Genomic DNA, 20,688 nt, shown 5'->3' with positions numbered 1-20,688 from the left:
TCCTTCTAACCTTCGCTTCCAAGGTTCGATGTCAGCTCTGTCTCTGACTCACTTGTCCGCTCTGACTGCCTGGCTGCCTGACTGACTGACTGACTGACTTATCTAACTAAATTCAAAACTCCTGACGTCATTGCAAGACCAACACGTGCATATCAGACACATGGCCTGACATGCCTTCGTGTTTAAACATGCATTGTTACTCACATGTTTCAACCCGATTTCTCTAACCTACTTTACAAATATGTTTAATATTTTCTATTGTTCTGATCTAGATTCCTTATTTCATTTCATTAACAGAAACAAAATTCATCATTACAATTCTTTTCTCTATAAACAGATATCTAACTATTTTATGTGAACTAAACAATGGTAATTCTACATTCCATTTTCAATAACATTCTGTATTTCAATAACATTATGTATTCTGTATTTATTTTAACTTATGATCGGAATTCTCAATTCCAAATCTAGCTTCGCAAGTTCGAATCCTCGACTATCCTATCTCTTATTTACTCACTTACAAGAACAGACGGCTGTTCTTTAACAGTGCTGCTAGACAAGCAACTGCCTCAAGTATATATATATATATATATATATACTTTCTATTTCTTTTTACATAAGCAATTATATGCCGCTACACATTCATGAGCATGTTTCAGTCAGTTAGTTACTAGCAACTAGAAACCTCTTCAGGCGATACAGCTTATACGAAAGCAAAGTTTATAATGAAAACATCAGGTCTTCAGCGTCACAGAGAATTATTATCAAGAGGTTCTTTCACATGTTAAAACTAGGAAAGGAATAAACTTTAGGTGCATGTAAAGAAGACAAAATATCAGGTTTGGATTATGGCCTGTATTGAAATATAGGAAGAAAGAGGGAAAGATGAGGAGGTTAAGAAACTAGAGATAAAGATAATAAAAGATTAACAAGGATGATATGCGTATGTGCTTGTGATAGCCGCCAACATCATAAACGCCTGAAACATAAAACATTCTATGCGCATTGGGTCCATTAGTAGAGATATGTTAAGTTAACAATTTTTTGGAATATCTATGTTAAAAATTAATCTCCATTACTCTGTTATAAAAAATAGATATCAATTAATAAATATTCCCTGAAGTTCACTTTTTTGGTGTATTTTAAAGAGTTCTAAACACAACTTCTCATTTGAATACTCAAATATATTAGATTTGCATTGAATTTAATTCACAATTATGCAAGATTTCCTCACGTCCAATATTTTCTTAAGAACATTTAAGCCAACGTTTCTCAAATGGGAGCCCATCAAGGAATTACAAGAAGATGCCAGAAAATTTAATTTAAAATGCAGAAACTTGCAATGCATAAATAAGGTGACAAGACTCCTGCTATGAAAACGAAATGAACCAATTCTTGCAAAGCCGTGCTGTGACCGTCAATAACGTTCAAGGGAAGCTTGCTGAACTGGCTTGAATTGAAGTCTGGAAGGAACGAATTAATGTCGAGTCCACAGCATTGTTTTCTTTCTTAAATGAGAATTTGCAAATGCATTATTGGAATCAAAAGTTGCACCACTGGATATCTTGAAATTCTTTTTGTTGAGTTCAAATCTTTTTGACGGAGTATTAATAGATGTTCCTGGCATAGAGACCCTTTCAACACTGAAACTGAACTTACTGAAGATGAAGCAGAAGAGCTGGCAGAATTCAAAATTTCAAAAGCAATGAAGCTGACCTTCAGTAACAAAAAAGACATCTCTAACTTCTAGTTGTCGGTTCAGGATGCAAGAAAACATTCTTAATGCGTCTACAATTCGCTACAACATACATTTACAAATGTGGATTTTCTAACCTAGCGACCATTAAAAGAAAGTTCAGTAACTGTCTTGATGGTAACAACGATATTCGCCTTTCTTTTTTTTTTTTTTTTTTTTTACACAGTGATCACCACTTATCAAGGCCCGGAAGCCACTCAGGGATAAAGGTTATTGCAAGTACATTAAGTTAGTGAGGAGATTTGCTGAAGTGTTTACTTAAGGGGGCGGTTCATTAGGAATTTGTTAACATTGGACTTGAAGACATCCAAGTTGTAGTCCGGAGGGAAGCAGGCAGACGGAACAGAGTTCCACAGGCGTGCAGTTCTAAGAAAGAAGCTTTGTTCATGGAATCTGCGTTTTGATTTAGGCACAGATATAGAGTGGGGGAAATTTTTCACAGTGGATTCAGCTAGACAGGTGTTTTTCATGAAAGATTGGTGAGGGGGGACCAGAGATTGGAGTTCATACGAGCATCTGCCATGGAAATAACGATAAAACAAGGACAGGCTCGCAACGTCTCTTTTGTGGGAGAGAGGTTGCAGGGTAGAGAAAAGGGCATCCCCCACTAAGCCACGAAGTCTATTTTGTACTCTGTCAAGGCAGGATAGGCTGTTTTTAGCAGCTCCTGCCCAGATATGGCAACAGTATTCGATCCTTGGACGTACTTGGCTTTTATATAGATAGAGAATTGCATCAGTAGTGAGATATCTTCTGGAGCGGTAGAAGGATCCCACCATCTTTCCAGCGACCTTGGCAACAGACTTGATGTACGTGTTTCATTTCAGATCAGGAGTGAAGGTCAAGCCCAGAAGCTTGTCAAAACACGGAGCCTCACCCAGACGAGAGCCATCCATCACAATTGATGCCAGATGGGGATCAGAGCGTTGATGATGTAAGGATAGGAGTTTGGTTTTGGATGCATTAAAGGTAACCAGCCGCATCTTCCCCCACTGAACCACGCGCTTGACATCAGAGGAGAGAGAATCAGAGAGAACTTTGTCATTTACAGCCTTTGATGTGTTGCCGTAGATGGTTGTGTCATCAGCATAGATGTCAACGAATGATTTAAGTATGTGTTTAGGGAGGTCATTGATGTAGATCAGGAAGAGAGTTGGGCCCAGGATTGACCCCTGGGGGACTCCAGCATTTATATTGCAGGCCTCCGATTTTTGTCCATCGACCACTACTCTTATGAGCCTATCGGAGAGAAATGATTTAATGATTGAGAAAACATTTCCTGTTATACCGTAGCTGGAAATCTTGTGAAGTAGACCCTTATGCCACACCTTGTCAAAGGCCTTTGATATGTCAAGAGCAATTGCCCTAGAAAGAAAGCCTTTGTCAAGAGATTCACTTATCCTGTGGGATATAACCATCAGCACATCTGCGGTAGATCTTGCAGAGCGAAAACCATATTGTGTGTCACTAAGAAGGTTATTCCTTGCTGTATCCAAGACCACCTCGTCATATGAGCTCAACAGCAAGAGTGTTATTATCGCTAAAATTTTCATTTTGATTTTTAATTTTAGGTCAAGTAAATAAACAAGAAAAAATAAAATCTGCATTTTCTTTTTGTTCCAGTGCAATGGGGGATGGGGGGGGGAGCACAAGTGTTGAGATACTCAGTAAGGGAGCCACGAGTTATCAAAGGTTGAGAAACACTACCATGCTTTAAACTTTAAAAATTTTCTAGGATAATATTCATGTAATGGACTTTGATTAACATTTGAATGAGGATTCTATACATAAGGTTCTGTACTATTATATCTTAATCAGGTTAAATAAAGATGGTGAATTTTAATTTTACCTCTCCTGAGACGGGTATTCTTCTAGTAAATATATATATATATATATATATATATATATATATATATATATATATATACAGTGCCACGCAAAAGTATTGGATACATTACATTTTTCTTCATAACTTTTTTTTTTCAAGATTTTACCTAAAATTTGGTCAGTATATTCCTATTACTAATATTTGGGGTAGTAATTAAAATTTAAAAAGTTTAGAAAGTTTATATTAAAGGAAAAATATAAATCAACTAACGCAAAAGTATTGGATACATTGATTTGATATTTGGTTGCATAGCCTTTATTGCGTTCAACAGCTTCCAATCGCTTTCTATAGTTGCACACATGTTTTTTTGCAAAGATATGCAGGTATTTTGAGCCATTCTTCTTCGCAGAACTGTTCTAGTTGTTGAATATTTTGTGGATTCCTTTTGTGAACATTGATCTTCAATATTTTCCACAAATTTTCAATTGGGTTGGGGTCTCGAGACTGACTGGGCCAAATAAGAACATCAATTCCGTTATTTCTAAGTCATTCTTTGGTTAGTTTGGCAGTATGCTTGGGATCATTATCCTGCTGAAACACGAAATTGCTATTATGTCCCAACAAATCAGCAGATTTCTGGAGGTTTTTCTCAAAAATCTCCCTGTACTAACGTCCATTCATTCTACAATTGATGATTTCTAGTTCACTAGTACCTTTGGATGAAAAACACCCCCATACTCGAATCACCTCTAAACTTTACCGTAGGAATGGTATTCTTTTTGTTATAGGCGGTGCCATTTTTATGCCATACATGTGTTGTGTTTCTTCCAAAGATTTCGATTTTCGTTTCGTCTGACCAGACCTTGTTCCAAAATTCTTGGGGTTGTTCCCCATATGTTTTAACATAATTCAAACATGATCTGACATGTTTAAAGATTCAATAATGGAACTTTTCTTGGAGACCTTGATACAAAACCTGCACGATTTAGAACTCTGCTGATTGTGTCCTTGCTCACATTAATCCCAGCTTCTCTGAGGCCGGTTTGAATTTCACTACGAATAAAAAAAAGTTTTTTTTGTACCTTTTTGCTTACCCACCTTGATTTTCTTTTTGTTTAATTTCCTTGGCCGACCACATCTTTGAAGATTTGCAACAGCTTCACCAGGGTTTTTAAGCTTTCTGATAACGTTTCCAACTGTTCTAAGTGGTAGATTAAGTTCTCTTGATATTATTCGATACTCTTTTCCTTCTTTGGGCTTATCAATGATTTTTTGACGGATGTCTATTGACAACTCTTTAGTTTTAGGCATTTTTATTAATGAACTGGTTGACTTTGAAGGAGTGAGCCCAAACTGGAAGAATTTTATAAAATTATTTTAATATAAAGCTCTCTGATTGGTCAGTGATAACTCGTTTGCATTATTGCAACACTCTAAGCTGAAGTCATTTAAATTTATTTCAGAAAAATAATTTTTTTAAAGTGTATCCAATACTTTTGTATTTGTTAATTCATATTTTTCCTTAAATATAAACTTCCTAAACTTTGATTTTGTAAATACTACTCCAAATATAATTTAGAATAGTAATAGGATTATACTGACCAAATTTTAGGTAAAATCCTGAACCCTAATTAAAGTTATGAAGAAAAATGTAATGTATCCAATACTTTTGCGTGGCACTATATATATATATATATATATATATATATATATATATATATATATATATATATATATATATATATATATACTATAATAATTAAATACCTACAGACACTAGTGTTTCATCCTTTTGGAAATCATGTGCAGAGTGTCACGATTAACGTCAGTTGAGAGATTCGAACAGTTCCAAGACATAACTTAATCACAAGAGGTTAACAGAAGAAGTCTCCGAGCGACAGAGACTATTCCAGTTGCTTACTCAGTGAAGGAACTAAGGTGTCTAACAGTGGTAGCAGAGCAGCGATCAAAAAAAAAAAAAAATGGCCCAAGCACATGTATTCATCAATAAGGCACCTCCACCTTTTGATAAAGAGAAGGATGATTACCAAAAATGGTTGAAGAAATTTAATATTTGGAAATCAATTACAGATGTCGACAAAAAGAAACATGGTGGATTGCTGATTTTACGCCTGGATGAAGCGACTCAAGATAAAGTCTTAGAAGCACTAGGAAATACTGATATAACTACAGATACAGGTTCAGATAAAGTTATTTTAGAATTGTCTAAACTCTTTGTAAAAGAACAAAACTATCAGCGCTTTTGAAGCGTATGAAAATTTTGAACTCTACAAAAGACCACAGTCTATTACTATTCCAAATTATATAACAGAATTTGAACTTAGATGGAATAAGGCAAAAACACATGGCATGACTATGTCAACAGATATACTTATCGTTTGCTGAAATTGGCAAACTTACCTCAACATCAAGAACAACTAGTGAGAGCCACAGTCACATAATTAAATTATGATAAGATGTGTGAACAAATGAAAAAAATATTTGGAACTGCCCCTCAAGACTCAAAGTTCAATATCAAAGTAGAAACTGATTTCACAGAAGAACCCACTGTACATGGTACATTTTTTGGTAGAAACTTTCAAAACAGAAGTAGAGGCCAACGTGGAAGAGGCAGATGGCCTCCACGGAATTTTAAAAGTGACTCTTCTTTCTCTGTTGGTCATTATCATAAAGTAACAGAGAGAAGACATTTCAAAAATCCACTAGATCAATATGGTCAGGTCACTAGATGTCTCAATTGTGACTCAAAGAATCACTGGGTACAAAACTATCCAGATAAAATCCCAGGTGTCAGAAATACGTCATACACAACAGAAACATCAGTTGTTGATGATTGTGATTATCAAGATCATCCTAGTGAGGATACTTATCATGAAATAACCTTGTTTCAGGATGTATTTTCCAGCTCTGAAGATATGAAGTGTCTGGTTGGTGAAGCTATGAATAGTGCTGTTCTTGACTGTGGTGCCACAAAAACAGTTTGTGGACAAGTGTGGTTCTCATGTTATTTAAGTTCCTTATCAGAAAATGATAGAAAAAGTGTACAATATAAAGATAGCCATAAGAAATTCAAGTTTGGTGATGGCAACTGGATTCCTGCTTCGAAGACTGCCTGTATACCGGTCACTATTGGCAAGATTGAAACCTCTATCATCATTGATATTATAGATGCAGTGTAAAATGTTTTTGACTCCTAATGGGAGGCATGAGACAAATGGATTCGCCAATCATTTTTATAAGCACCGGCTGTGCTAAACAACCAATGAAAACATTTCAAAATTATTATAAAAATTGTTGAATTTTGGATTCAATCAGTTCGCCGTTTGTTATCTTTAGCTAGTAGTGGTCACTACTGTCTTCCTTTGTTTAAACAAAAGCAAATTCTTGTTCAAGCAAATAGGAATCCAAAGGTCCAGGTTACACTTTGTAATAAGCACATGTCTCCAAAGGATGCTGCCTTGAAACTGCATCATCAGTTTTCTCACCGTCCTCCGAGGAAAATCATTGAACTGCTACATAGTGAGGGAAATGATAATCAAGAAATCATTAATGAAATCTATAAGATATCGAAGAATTGTAAAATCTGCAAAGAATATCAAAGAGCCCCTCCAAGGCCAATTATTGGCTTACCCATGGCAACTAGGTTCAATGAGTGCGTAGCTGTGGACCTCAAACAATTTGGGAAGGTTTATCTGTTGCATCTGGTTGACCATGCTACCAGACTTTCTGGAGGAACAGTAATAAGAAATAAATCTCCATCTACAGTTGTCAGAGAGCTCTTCAAAGTTTGGATTTCAATTTATGGTACTCCCTGTAGTTTACTTACTGACAATGGAGGGGAATTTGAAAAATGCAGAAGTTTTAGAGTTCTGTGAACAATTGAATATTAACGTAAAAACAACAGCGGCTGAATCTGCCTGGTCAAACGGCTTAATAGAAAGACACAATCGTATCTGGAAGGAATATTAGTCACTTATGTAGATGATCAGCTGTGGGGTGGTACACAGCAATTTGAAAAGGAAGTTATTGAAAAGCTGAGGTCGTTGTTTGTGGTGGGTGTTGAAAACACTAGTGCCTTTATGTATGTTGGAATAGAGTTAACTCAGTATGCTGATAAGTCAATCTGTATCAATCAGAATAAGTATGGCCAAAGTTTGTCTGAAATTACTATAGTAAAAGACAGATCTGCAGATAAATCTTCTCCATTAAATACTGAAGAGATCAAAATAGATCCACAATGGGTAAAATTAATTGGCTTGCAAACACATCAAGACCTGATCTAAGTTTCAGTGTACACCAAGCAAGTATCTCTCAAAAAGCACCAACTATAGAAAACATAAAAACCTGAATAAATTAGTAAGAGAAATTAAGTCAAGGCCTTCCTCAATATTATTTCCAAGGTTTGAAACTCTGTCAAACTTGACGCTGAAGGTATATTCAGATGCAAGATTTAACAGTACAAAAGGCGGTGGTAGTCAGGCTGCATACATTTTATTTTTTACAAATGGTGAATTATCATGCCCCATTGTCTGGAGTTCTTCGAAAACAAAAAGAGTAGTAAAATCTGCACTAGCAGCTGAAACCTTGGCTTTTGCTGAAGGTTCTGATCATGCATATTTATGGTCCAAATTGCCGAAATCATATTTGGTGAAAAGGATTTCTCTCTACCCACCACTTGCTTAACGGATAACAAATCTCTATACGATGCTGCTCATTCATGCAACCATCTCGAGGATAGACGTCTTCAATTCGAAATCTCAAGCATACGAGAATCCATAGACAAACAGGAAATTCATGTTGAGTGGATTGAGGGTGAAAACCAACTTAGTAATGTGTTAACAAAATTTGGAGCCAATAGCTCCAAGTTATGTGAAGTGCTCCAAAAAGGACATTTCTAACGAGCTATATTGATCAATCACTTAAGCAAGCTTGTGAAAAAAAAAAAGAAAAAAGAAAAAAGGAGTCAATATAAAGGAAAGATTACTATGTTTAAGTTTTAGTAAACTAAGTTTTTGTTTGGTGATGGAGGTACTCTACAAAGTGATCGGTGGGTAGGATGATTTAATTTTTTGTTTCACTGATAACTATTTGTTTCGGAAAAGACTTATGCAGGTGATATGAGTGAGGGGTAATGTGTGTTGCTCTTGGGAGCCTTTGGGAACAGACCAATCTGATGGGTAGCAAACAGAGAGAGAGAGAGAGAGAGAGAGAGAAGAAGTCTCCGAGCAATAGAGACTATTCCAGTTGCTTGCTCAGTGAAGGAACTAAGGTGTTTAACACGAACCCTGGCAACAGAAGTCATGTCTGGCTTCATTAGCAAGCATTCCAACTACTCGGCTACCGTCAACTGCGAGAGATACAGTTGAAATTTAAACATTTATTCTTTTTTAAATGCTTTTAACGTTAGTCAGAGTGATCTAATCATTATATGACGATGTACGCATATGAGCTAAGTTGACCGACTTATTACAATTGGAAGTGCTCAATGATAAGAAACAAGTTTCTTAAAGGGGCTAACATAATTATTTGCTATAATAATTAAATACCTACAGACATTAGTGTTTCATCCTTTCGGGAATCATCAGCGCAGAGTGTCACTATTAACGCCAGTCGAGATATATATATATAATTTCATATATCCACACAATTATGTCATAAGTGTTTTTTAAAATGTTTTATTAACTATTTGCTCTTAAAAAAGCAAAAAAAAAAAATAAAAGCAAAAAAATTTCCTGTCTTTTTCTCTCTTACTTTCCCTCTCTATCCTGCTCTAACCAAGTATGCCGACCTGTTCCACAAATCCTAAAACCTCAGCATGAAACATCTCTAGAAAAAAAACTCGAATAAACCTAGAACCCCATCTTCCAACGTAGACCCCTACTACCATGTCTCCTTCTCCAACATCAGGGGTCTACTTTCCAACTTTCCAGAGGTTGAAACCCAATTACAGGAGACGAAACCGGACATATTCTTTCTAAGTGAAACTGGAATAAGGCCGACCACTTCCTTAGATGAGTTCATAATTAACGGATACTCAAACTTAACATCTAAATCTGACCCCCAAGATCGCCATGGGCATGGAATATGTGCCTACATTAAAGATGGCTTTCCATGTGGCAGGGATATCTCTAGAGAAGATCCTAATTTACCTTATATGTGCTTGCTTACACCATTGCATTTATATTTACCCTCTATCGGCCCCATAACAGTGGAGTTACTATCTTAAAGAGTATATCTAAGAAAATTGACCATATCCTGTCTGCTCATCCTTCGGCTAACATCCACATTTGCGGTGATTTCAGTGTCCATGATGTGAAATGGCTGACCCGCTCAAATAAGACTGATGATGAGGGGAGGTTCTGTCATGATTTTGCCATTGCTTATGATCTCACTCAGATTGTTCATGAGCCCACCCGTGTGCCCGATACTACCGGTCAATATGCAAGCCTCCTAGACCTTTTTCTCTCTGACCTATGTTCATGTTCCGTTCTTTCTCCTCTAGGATCCTCCGACCACTCCGTCGTATCAGTTAAGATAAAAATGAAATGTAATAAGTCCCCAGACGTACCCCTCCACCGTACGGTATACTGATACTCCATGTCTGACTGGGATAGCTTTCGTACATTCATATCTGATGTACCTCTGCATTCCATGTTTAAAAAGGATGTGTCCTCTATAGTATCAGACCTGACTGATAGTTAATTGTAGGCATAGACCGACTCATACCATCTAAAAAATTCCAACAAAAACCTACCAGTCAGCCATGGTTCTCCCCAGAATGTGCTGCTGCCATCACGCACAGAAATCACTTTTTCCACAGCTACCAACGTAATAGATGCACTGAGACTAAATCTGATTTCAGGAACGCCCGCAACCACTGTAAAAGAGTAATAAAAAATGCAAGAGATCTATATGCCCAGTCTGTTAAATCCAGAGTAGCTGATCAGCGGCTTGGTTCCCACCAGTTTTGGCAAATAACAAATAGGATCCTGAACAGAAGTGTGCGGTCTATCCCAACCATTATCAGTGGACCAGAGGTCATCTCGTCAGCTTCAGACAAGGCCAAACTATTTGCCAAAAACTTTGCAGCTAATTCTACCCTATGCGACAAAGGCCATCAACTCCCCATATTTCCTCCTAAAACACAGAACACGCTAGGTAACATACACATATCTGTGCGTGAGGTCGCCAAGCTAATCAAGAACCTTGATTCCAGTAAAGCAACTAGCCCTGACGGCATCCCAATTATAGTGTTAAAAAAGCTTCAACCAGAACTTGCTCCCATACTTACAAAACTGTTTAAGAATTGCCTTAAGGAGAAGTGCTTTCCAACACACTGGAAAAACTCATCAGTATGGCCTGTATTTAAGAATCAGGTGATAGGTCATCTTCCTCTCAGTACAGACCAATAAGTCTCCTGTGTGTCATGAGTAAGTTGCTGGAATCCATATTAAATAGAGAAATAGTCAACCACCTAAGCAGAAACACACAATATGGTTTCTGCTCTGCAAGATCTACTGCAGATGTGCTAACGGCTATATCTCATAGGATTAGTGAATCTCTTGACAAAGGCTTCCTTTCTAGGGCAATTGCTCTTGACATATCAAAGGCCTTCGACAAGGTATGGCATAAAGGCCTACTTCACAAGATTTCCAGCTATGGTATAACTGGAAATGTTCTCTCTATCATTAAATCATTTCTCTCTGATAGGGTCATAAGAGTAGTGGTTGATGGACAAAACTCAGAGGCCTGCAGTATTAATGCTGGAGTTCCTCAAGAGTCCATCCTGGGCCCAACTCTCTTCCTGATCTACATCAATGATCTCCCAAAACACATACTTAAATCATTCATTGACATCTATGCTGATGACATGACCATCTACAGCAACACATCAAAGGCTGTAAATGACAAAGCTCTCTCTGATTCTCTCTCCTCTGATCTCGAGCGCGTGGTTCAGTGGGGGAAGATGTGGCTGGTTACCTTTAATGCATCTAAAACCAAACTCCTATCTTTACATCATCAATGCTCTGATCCCCATCTGGCATCAATTGAAATGGATGGCTCTCGTCTAGGAGAAGTCCCATGTTTTGACAAGCTTCTGGGCTTGACCTTCACTCCTGATCTGAAATGGAACACATACATCAAGTCTGTTGCCAAGGTCGCTGGAAAGATGGTGGGATCCTTCTATCGCTCCAGAAGATATCTCACTACTGATGCAATTCTCTATCTATATAAAAGCCAAGTACGTCCAAGGATGGAATACTGCTACCATATCTGGGCAGGAGCTGCTAAAAACAGCTTATCCTGCCTTGAAAGAGTACAAAATAGACTTCGTGGCTTAGTGAGGGATGCCCTTTTCTCTTCCCTGCAACCTCTCTCCCACAGAAGAGACGTTGCAAGCCTATCCTTGTTTTATCGTTATTTCCATGGCAGGTGCTCGTCTGAACTCCAATCTCTGGTCCCCCCTCGCCAACCTTTTACGAAAAACACCTGTCTAGCTGAATCCACTGTCAAAAACTTTCCCCACTCTTTATCTGTGCCTAAATCAAAACGTAGATTCCATGAACAAAACTCCTTTCTTAGAACGGCACGCCTGTGGAACTCTGTTCCGTCTGCCTGCTTCCCACCTGACTACAACTTGGATGTCTTCAAGTCCAACGTAAACAAATTCCTGATGAACCGCCCCCTTAAGTAGACACTTTATTAAATCTCCACACTAACGTACTGTACTTACAATACTTTATTCTTTATATACCCTGCTCGGTGACAAAAGCTGGTGACCACCTTGTAATATATATATATATATATATATATATATATATATATATATATATATATATATATGTGTGTGTGTGTGTGTGTGTGTGTGTGTGTGTGTGTGTGTGTGTGTTTATGTGTGTGTTTATGTGTGGGAGAGAGAGAGAGAGAGAGAGAGAGAGAGAGAGAGAGAGAGAGAGAGAGAGAGAGAGAGAGAGAGAATCGAACCCACTTCATAAAAAATACACTTTTTTTTTTCTTTATATAACCTACGCTTTAGACCAGACTCTATTTATTTACGGCTATATTTCTTTTTAGCTCGTATTAAAGATTTAAATAATTCTCTACTTATAAATCTTCAAGAATTATTATCATGTGCTTATGATAAGCACTAATTGCTTATCCTTTAAAAAGATAACAAGCATTAAATTTCTCACTCCATTAATTCTATTTCCATAAAGGGAGTTAACTCGTATTTTGGTTTGCCAGAGTTATATTTCTTAATGGCCGACGCATAAGGCGTTACTATCGTATAAATCAATTAAGTTCTATTTATGCAAGTTTACTAGTGTATATATTGATTTATCTTCAGGGTTAAATAAATGTAAATTAAAAAATTGAATACATATGTTCATGTAAGGAAAGTTTCAGTTTATATATTTATTTTTTTGCAATGCGCGTATTTAAAGCACTTGTACACACAATATATATTTCGACTGCGTGGAAAAAGGTTGGAGATTCAATGTGATTCCTATTGAGGTTGGTTGTCGTAGATTTCTAGGACACTCAGTCATTTCGTTTCTTACAAAAATATGAATCATGGGCCGCAACCTGATAGTTGCTTTTGATCGTCTTAAGAACACAGCTCAATTATGAGTTAAGCTTAGGCACCGCCAAAAATGGCCGAAAACTCAAGTTGTTGTTTTTTTTAAAATGAAATTACATTTATTAAAATCCATTATTTTTGAGTACCTTTTTTTCCAGAAAGATAAAACCCTGGATTTTATCATATAGAAAACAGAATAATGTAAAACTTTTTCTACTATTTTAATTAAATTTTAAATGTTAAATTTTCCCAAAAAGTTAGCAATTGACATTTTTTGTCTTGCACAAAAAACGTACATAAATATTAAAAAAAAAAAGGTTTTTGAAAAAATTAATTTATTTATTTATTTGTTGTCTAACTAAGATTTAGGATGATTTTCTAAGAGAATATGCAAAAATATTATAATATAAGTACCTGGATTTCAAATAATTCCACTTATTCATATAGGCAACCAGTTACTTCGCGTCGATCTAGAGTCTAGATCGACAATGTTAACGTTTGCATTTGATAAAAAGCAAACTATGGAAGACCAAACAGGCCCCCCAAAAAATATTTTTCAGTGACGAAAATTTCAATGTATTATTAAGCTGAGGCTGGCCAGTACCAGATGGGTGACCATTTGTATGAGTTTGGTTTTTAATGTGTATGTGTGTGGGGGCCAGGCTCCCCAAAATGGGGGGGGGGGGCAATTTAAAGCAGAATAAAAAAAAATTATTTCAGCGTGTTTGGTCCACCGTAGTCGAAAGGCGGCAAACGTTTTCAAACGGGATCGAAAAAATGATGCTATTTTTAACACAAAGGGCAGAATATTTATCGATTTTTTTTTTGTATCGATTCTTCAAAGCATGCCCTGTTTAATAATGGTCATGCATTATTCGGCTCGCTAAAAAAAAATTGTTAATTTATTTATCAAAGATTTTAAAATGGCTTTTTTCGTATAAATATTTAAAAAAAATTTTGTTTTGTTTTGCTTAACTTAAATTAATTATTTTACTTAACATATTCACCGAATTTCACACTTCAAAACTCAAAAGCAGGATAATTAAACACAATCGAAGTTCTGATATTCAGACGTCAAAATAAGGTATGCAAACATTTTTTTTTAATCTATAATTCTGTCCCTTACAACAACACAATATGTTGTGTTCAGTTTCAGATGATTATTTTAAGCATATTTGTACCCCCTCAAAACAAGGGGGGGGGTTGTAAGCAAAAAAAAATATATAAATATCGTTTATGAAAAATAAGTACACTGTTATAAAGTTCATTCTCTCTTAATAATCGCTGAAAATTTCGTATTGATCGGATAATTACCTGATTTTTGGTAGATTTTTAAAAAGACGGTCCGTCAAAAAGTACTTACTTGCCCCCCTCTCCCAGTTTTGGCGGTGAGAGTGAAAAGACTTCAGCATGAACAGGCGTTATATGCTCGGTGACAAAAGCTGCTTGATAGCATCAGGAGTGGCAGTACCGCCTTGAGCTACCGAAACTGATGATGGCAGGGTCGCACATGCTTTCACATATTGTATGATAAAATTTATATAGGTAAATTTTCAGGTTAGGTCCACCTCCACAATTTTTTTTTAAATGACGACTTTCAAAGGGGTTCAACTATGCTGAATACGAAAATCGCATTGAAATTTTGCAGAAATAAGTACTTATCGAGATATAAAAAGCTGTATTATGCATTGTATTCTTTTGCGGCCATGCGCGCGCCATAAACAAATCTACTCATCCCATAAGCCACAAATCTACTACAGCTTTTTTACGCGCGTGCAGTGTCAGTCATAGATATGATTGACACTGCACGCACGTAAAAAAGATGGACGCCAAAGAATACAATGCATAATATAACTCTTTATATCTCGATAACTACTTATTTCTGCAAAATTTCAATACGATTTTCGTATTCAGCATAGTCGAAAACATTTATAATTTGTCATTTAAAAGAAGATTGTTTAGGTGAACCTAATCTAAAAAATATTTAGGGAGTTGAGTCAGTGCTTTTCGGGCACTCCCTGATAAAATAAATAGTTCGACACAAGCTACTGAATAAACGAACAAACAACTTCGTAAAACTTAACAAGGAAAAGGTTTATTGAAGCGAGTCAGGGTAAGATACCCAAAAGATATAACTTGGATAAAACGTGTCTGCCTTTGCCCGGTTGTTATTCCCAAGTGGGAATCGTCGATACCGGTGTAGCCAGAGAGGGAGAGTGAGGAAACAGGTCCGCTCTCTTTGGTGTCTGGCTGGAAAAAGGAGGAGTTTTTCTCGTCCGGAACAGAAGCAGTTAGAGTTCCTCAGGGGGTAAGGAAAGTCCCTGCGCTATGCCTCTGATTGGTCAGTATGTGCCATATCGCACAGTCAGGGGAGGCACTGACGTACAAGAAAAAGAGTTCTATCTGTTTCTGCTACAAATATCTTTATATATATAATGATAAAACTCATATCACAGATCAGCTTGCTTGCTTAGGCGTTTAAACCGTCCATCCGGTTTTTGACTTCTGATTAAAAAAAAAAAATTGTCTGCTTACCTATTTCATGGCCGCCCTGTCTAAAGTCCAATATTAAAAGTTACTGCTGCTATAGGTGTGTCAGAAACCGATCTTAAGAATGCGTGGAAAAAATTGAATAATTCGACCTCCTATTTTTACAAGATAATATTGAATGTTTAGTTCCATTCGTCATTGTTCAAAATTTATTTAAATCCTGATACACCTACTGCTGCTAGTCAAAGCATACAAAAGGGCAACAATACTTTCTTTTTTAATTTGCGCCTCTTTTATTAAAAAAAAGGTTGTGCTCAATTTAGTAGAACGTTATAATTGAAATTATATTTTAAATTCCATTTAATTTTTAAATAAAATAATTTTTTAAACGATTGTTTTGAAAAAAGCGCAATATCGCAGCATTTTTACGTTGTCATCGAAAACCAGAAATCGCCGTTTGAACTACGGATGGACAGAGGCAGTAAAAACCACACGTTCGCGCTAGCCGTCTGGCCTTGCGCGTAAATAAATTTATGCATCCATACTTGAAAACTAGTCACATTTTACTTATAATTTTTTGTCTTAAAAAAAAAATCAGTTGATGAATTTTTTTTCTTTTCTCAAAGAAATACACGAGTTTTTGATTTAATATATTTAATTTCCACTTTATGGAGTGATTTTTTTAATATCTAAAACAATCATTGAATGAAATAGAAATAATTTTCGTAATAAAACGAGACTTTCTGTGCAATATAAAAAATTATAAGGTTTCATTTAAAAAATCAAAAAACAACAACGTGGTTTAAAAAAAGGTTTTAAACTTTGGACTTTACAGGTAAATTTCTAAAAAACACTTCTTTTTTGTTTTAAATTTAAATATATTATTTATTGATCTTTTATCTTCAATTTGTGATATATAAAATTTTGGTACATAAATTAATTATTAAAGTTTTAATAGACATTTCAAAAAGGGGGGTGAATTAAAAAAAACGTTTGTCTAAAATATTATATTCTGTTTATTGGAAAGAGCACAACATTTCACATTGACTCTGAAAATATCTTAAAAATAGAATCAATAGAAAAATTTTGATAGATTTTTAAAGTTTAAAAATTGAAAAAAAAATTAACTCTTAAAATTCAGTTTATTTTATTACATAAAAAAATGGCTGCATGAAGGCACGCCGGCACTTTGTGAACACTGTTTTTTAAAAAATAAAAGATAATATTTCTATTATGTTTTAAACAACTTTAATAGTTTATTTTTGGAGTATATTCCATAAAGAAAATAAACAACCCACTTTTAAAAGAGAAATTACGAGTTTTTTTATGTTTTATTCGCAGTTTCGTGTTAGAGGTGTCAAAAATCCCCCCCCCCCAATTCTGATACACCTACTGCTGCTAGTCAAAGCATACAAAAGGCCAACAACACTTTTTTTTTAACTTGCGCCTCTTTTATTAAAAAATAAAAAGGTTGTGCTCAATTAAGTAGAACGTTATAATTGAAAACTGATCCCGGCGGTAAGAGTCATACATTTTTTTTCAAATTTCATTTTTTTATTTGAAAGTTAAGCTTATAATCCATAAGTATACCGTGAATATATATATATATATATATATATATATATATATATATATATATATATTCATATATATATATATTCATGTATATATTATTACATATGTGTGCCGATCATAGCTCGTATGGTCTAGGGATTTATCAGCACCCACATGTAATAAAATTAAAACAAAAGAAAAAGATTTAACGAAAAAGAAATTTATTTAAAAAATATATTAACAAGAAAAAACAAAAGAAAAGATTACCATGTTTGAAGGGCGACAACTCGCTAATAAATTGTCTCCCTTAGATCATAAAGATCGTAATTTTTAATGTATTCTTTTGAAATGTTTTGTTTAGTGTATTTTTATATGTATATGTGTTTCGGTCAACAAACTCAAAGAATAAATAAAAACTTTACCAGAATCCAGACAGCCAGTTCTTCAGTGAGGTTTTTGTTTTTACGGCCTTATGTGGAAGCCGGAATTCGGACGTTGGTTGCCTCTTTTGCATTCCAAAATATGTCACGAACTGACTTTACCCACCAATAGCGTTTCTTTTATATGAGTTTTAAAAAGGAACTTCCTGGAACCTTCTAGAGACTCAAAAAAAGAACAAAAAGGCGTTCTACGCCTTTTTATATTTATAGACGCCGATTATCATTTATTTTTATGAATAACGACATTCTAGAAACGTCTTTATGTTTTAATTAATATATCAATAAACATATTTATATATTATAAGAAATATTTATATATTTCTTAATCCAATCATAGGAGAGAATATGTTCTCCTATGACACCCCCCCCCCCTTCAAGGTAAAAGTTTTGATATCTAGATATCAAAACTTTTAATTTCACAAGGCTGGCTATGGTCTGGTACCTGAAAAAATGAATGTGAAAGCAAACAAAGAAAATGTCAATATCAATAAATATACAAGGTACTGAAAGTTTTTAGTCAATGTTCTTTCTTCTTTTTGTAAGTGAGAAATATGGATAATAGTATTACAATAGATGAATATGTATTTGTACAGTTTGTTAATTTGTATAATTTTTGTGTTAGATCGGTAATACTTGAGTGTGTGAATTTATTTTATTTTTTAATTTTTTTTTGTGTGTGTGAAAAGAAACAAGGTTATGCTCTAGATAGAGCATCGGCGATAATGTTGTCGCTACCTTTTATATGTTCGATTATAATATTGTACTCTTGTAAAAGAAGAGTCCATCTCGTTAGTCTTTGGTTCTTATTAATCATTTTGTTTAGGAAAGTCAGTGGGTTGTGATCAGTGCGAACTAAAACAGGCTGCACAGTCACATTAATGTAAAAGCCAAAAGGCTGTATAGCTGATAGTAAGGCCAAGCACTCTTTTTCAATGGTGGAATAATTTTTTTGGTAGACATTGAATTTTTTTGAAAAATAACCAATAGCTTTTTCAAAGCCATGCTCATCTTCTTGAGTGAGAATTCCACCCATACTCACATAACTGGTATCAACCTGTAATTTAAATTGTTTGGTGAAATCAAGGCTGGACTTTCAATAAGAGTTGATTTTATATTAATGAAAGCATTATGGCAGGAATCAGTCCAATTATATTTTGTAGCCTTTTTTAAAAGATTGGTGAGTGGACTTGCTATTGTGGAAAAGTTTTTGCAGAATCTCCTATAAAATCCTGCCATACCTAGAAATCTCATAAGTTGTTTTTTATTGGTTGGGGCAGGGTATTTTTTAAAAGCGTCCACTTTTGCTGAGATGGGTTTCACTTGTCCCTGACCCACAATATGCCCCAAGTATTCGACTTTTGCCTGGCAGAAATCAGTTTTGTTGAGATTGATACACAGGTTGTTAGTTTGTAATTTTCTGAAAAATTGGGTTAAAATTTTTAAATGTTCTTCCCATGTATTGCTGTGAACGATCACATCGTCGATATATACCTCACATCCGTCAAGATCCTGTAATATGGAATGCATCATTCTTTGAAAAGTTGCTGGTGCATTTTTCATTCCGAACGGCATAACCTTGTATTGGTACAAACCATCTGGTGTGACGAATGCGGAAATATGTTTGGCTTCGTTGGTTAAAGGTACTTGCCAATAACCTTTCATCAAGTCAAACTTGCTGACATATTTTGATTTTCCAATTGAATCTATACAATCAGCAATTCTAGGAATTGGATAAGCATCAGTCCTGCTGATTTCATTGACTTTACGAAAGTCTGTGACAAATCTGTAACTTCCATCGGGTTTAGGCACGAGGATGCATGGTGAACTCCACTCACTGTTGCTTGGTTCTATAATGCCGTTTTCCAGCATATATTTAATTTCTTTTCTCAGACTTTGGAGCTTGATGGGATTTAGTCGGTAGAAATGTTGTTTTATGGGCTTTGCATTGCCCACGACGACATTATGTATTGCTGCTGTAGTTTTCCTAGGAACATCTGGAAAAAGATCTTTGAATCTATTGACCAAAGCACATACATCTTTTCTATTTTCATAAGATAAATGTATAAGTTTGTTGTTTAGATTGTGTAGGATTTCGGAGTTGTTTAATTTACTGTAATGACCTATTTCTTTTTCTTTAAGAAAAGTTTTTTCAGTGTCCGAAGGTGTTTTGCTTGTGTCAATATCTGAAATAGTTTTCAAAGTAAAAACTGGCCGTGTTGTTGCTGTAGCATTTCTACTTAAGTAAGGTTTTAACATGTTGATGTGGCATAACCTATTTTTCTTTCTCCTATCTGGGGTGTGTATAATGTAATTTACATCATTAATTTTTTCTTTTATGACATATGGTCCAAAATATTTTGCCTGTAAACAATTAGATGGAATTGGTAAGAATACTAGTACTTTATCTCCTATTTGGAAAGTACGGTGTTTACTGTTTTTATCGTGTCTAGTTTTCATTCTAGCCTGAGAATTTTGTAAGTTTTCTTGTGCTAATGTGAAAGCCGAATATAATTTTTCTTTAAATTTGGAAACATAATCTAGGAGATGATGATCGTTCCGCTTTGTAAGCCATTTTTCTTTTAGAAGTTTTAAAGGACCTCTTACTGTATGACCGAAAACAAGTTCAAACGAACTAAAACCAAGCGATTCTTGGACTGCTTCTCTTGCTGCGAACAAAACAAAATGAACTCCATCATCCCAATCTTTTTGATATTCGAAGCAGAATTTTTGTATCATAGACTTGAGTGTTTGATGAAAACGTTCAAGTGCTCCCTGTGATTCTGGATGGTAACTACTAGATCGATATTGTGTTATAGACATTTCATCCATCACTTGTTTAAATAGACCAGACATGAAGTTTGAGCCTTGATCTGTTTGAATGGATGATGGGATCCCGACTAAACAGAAGAACTTAGTTAAGGCTTTCACTATAGTTCTTGTCTTAATATTCCTTAGCGGAATTGCCTCCGGAAAGCGGGTAGATGCACACATGATTGTTAGCAGATAGATGTTACCT

The sequence above is a fragment of the Euprymna scolopes genome, chromosome 29 (genome assembly GCF_053919585.1).
Source record: "Euprymna scolopes isolate OS-2025 chromosome 29, ASM5391958v1, whole genome shotgun sequence".
NCBI lineage: Eukaryota > Metazoa > Mollusca > Cephalopoda > Sepiida > Sepiolidae > Euprymna > Euprymna scolopes.
This window is presented reverse-complemented; position numbering follows the sequence as displayed.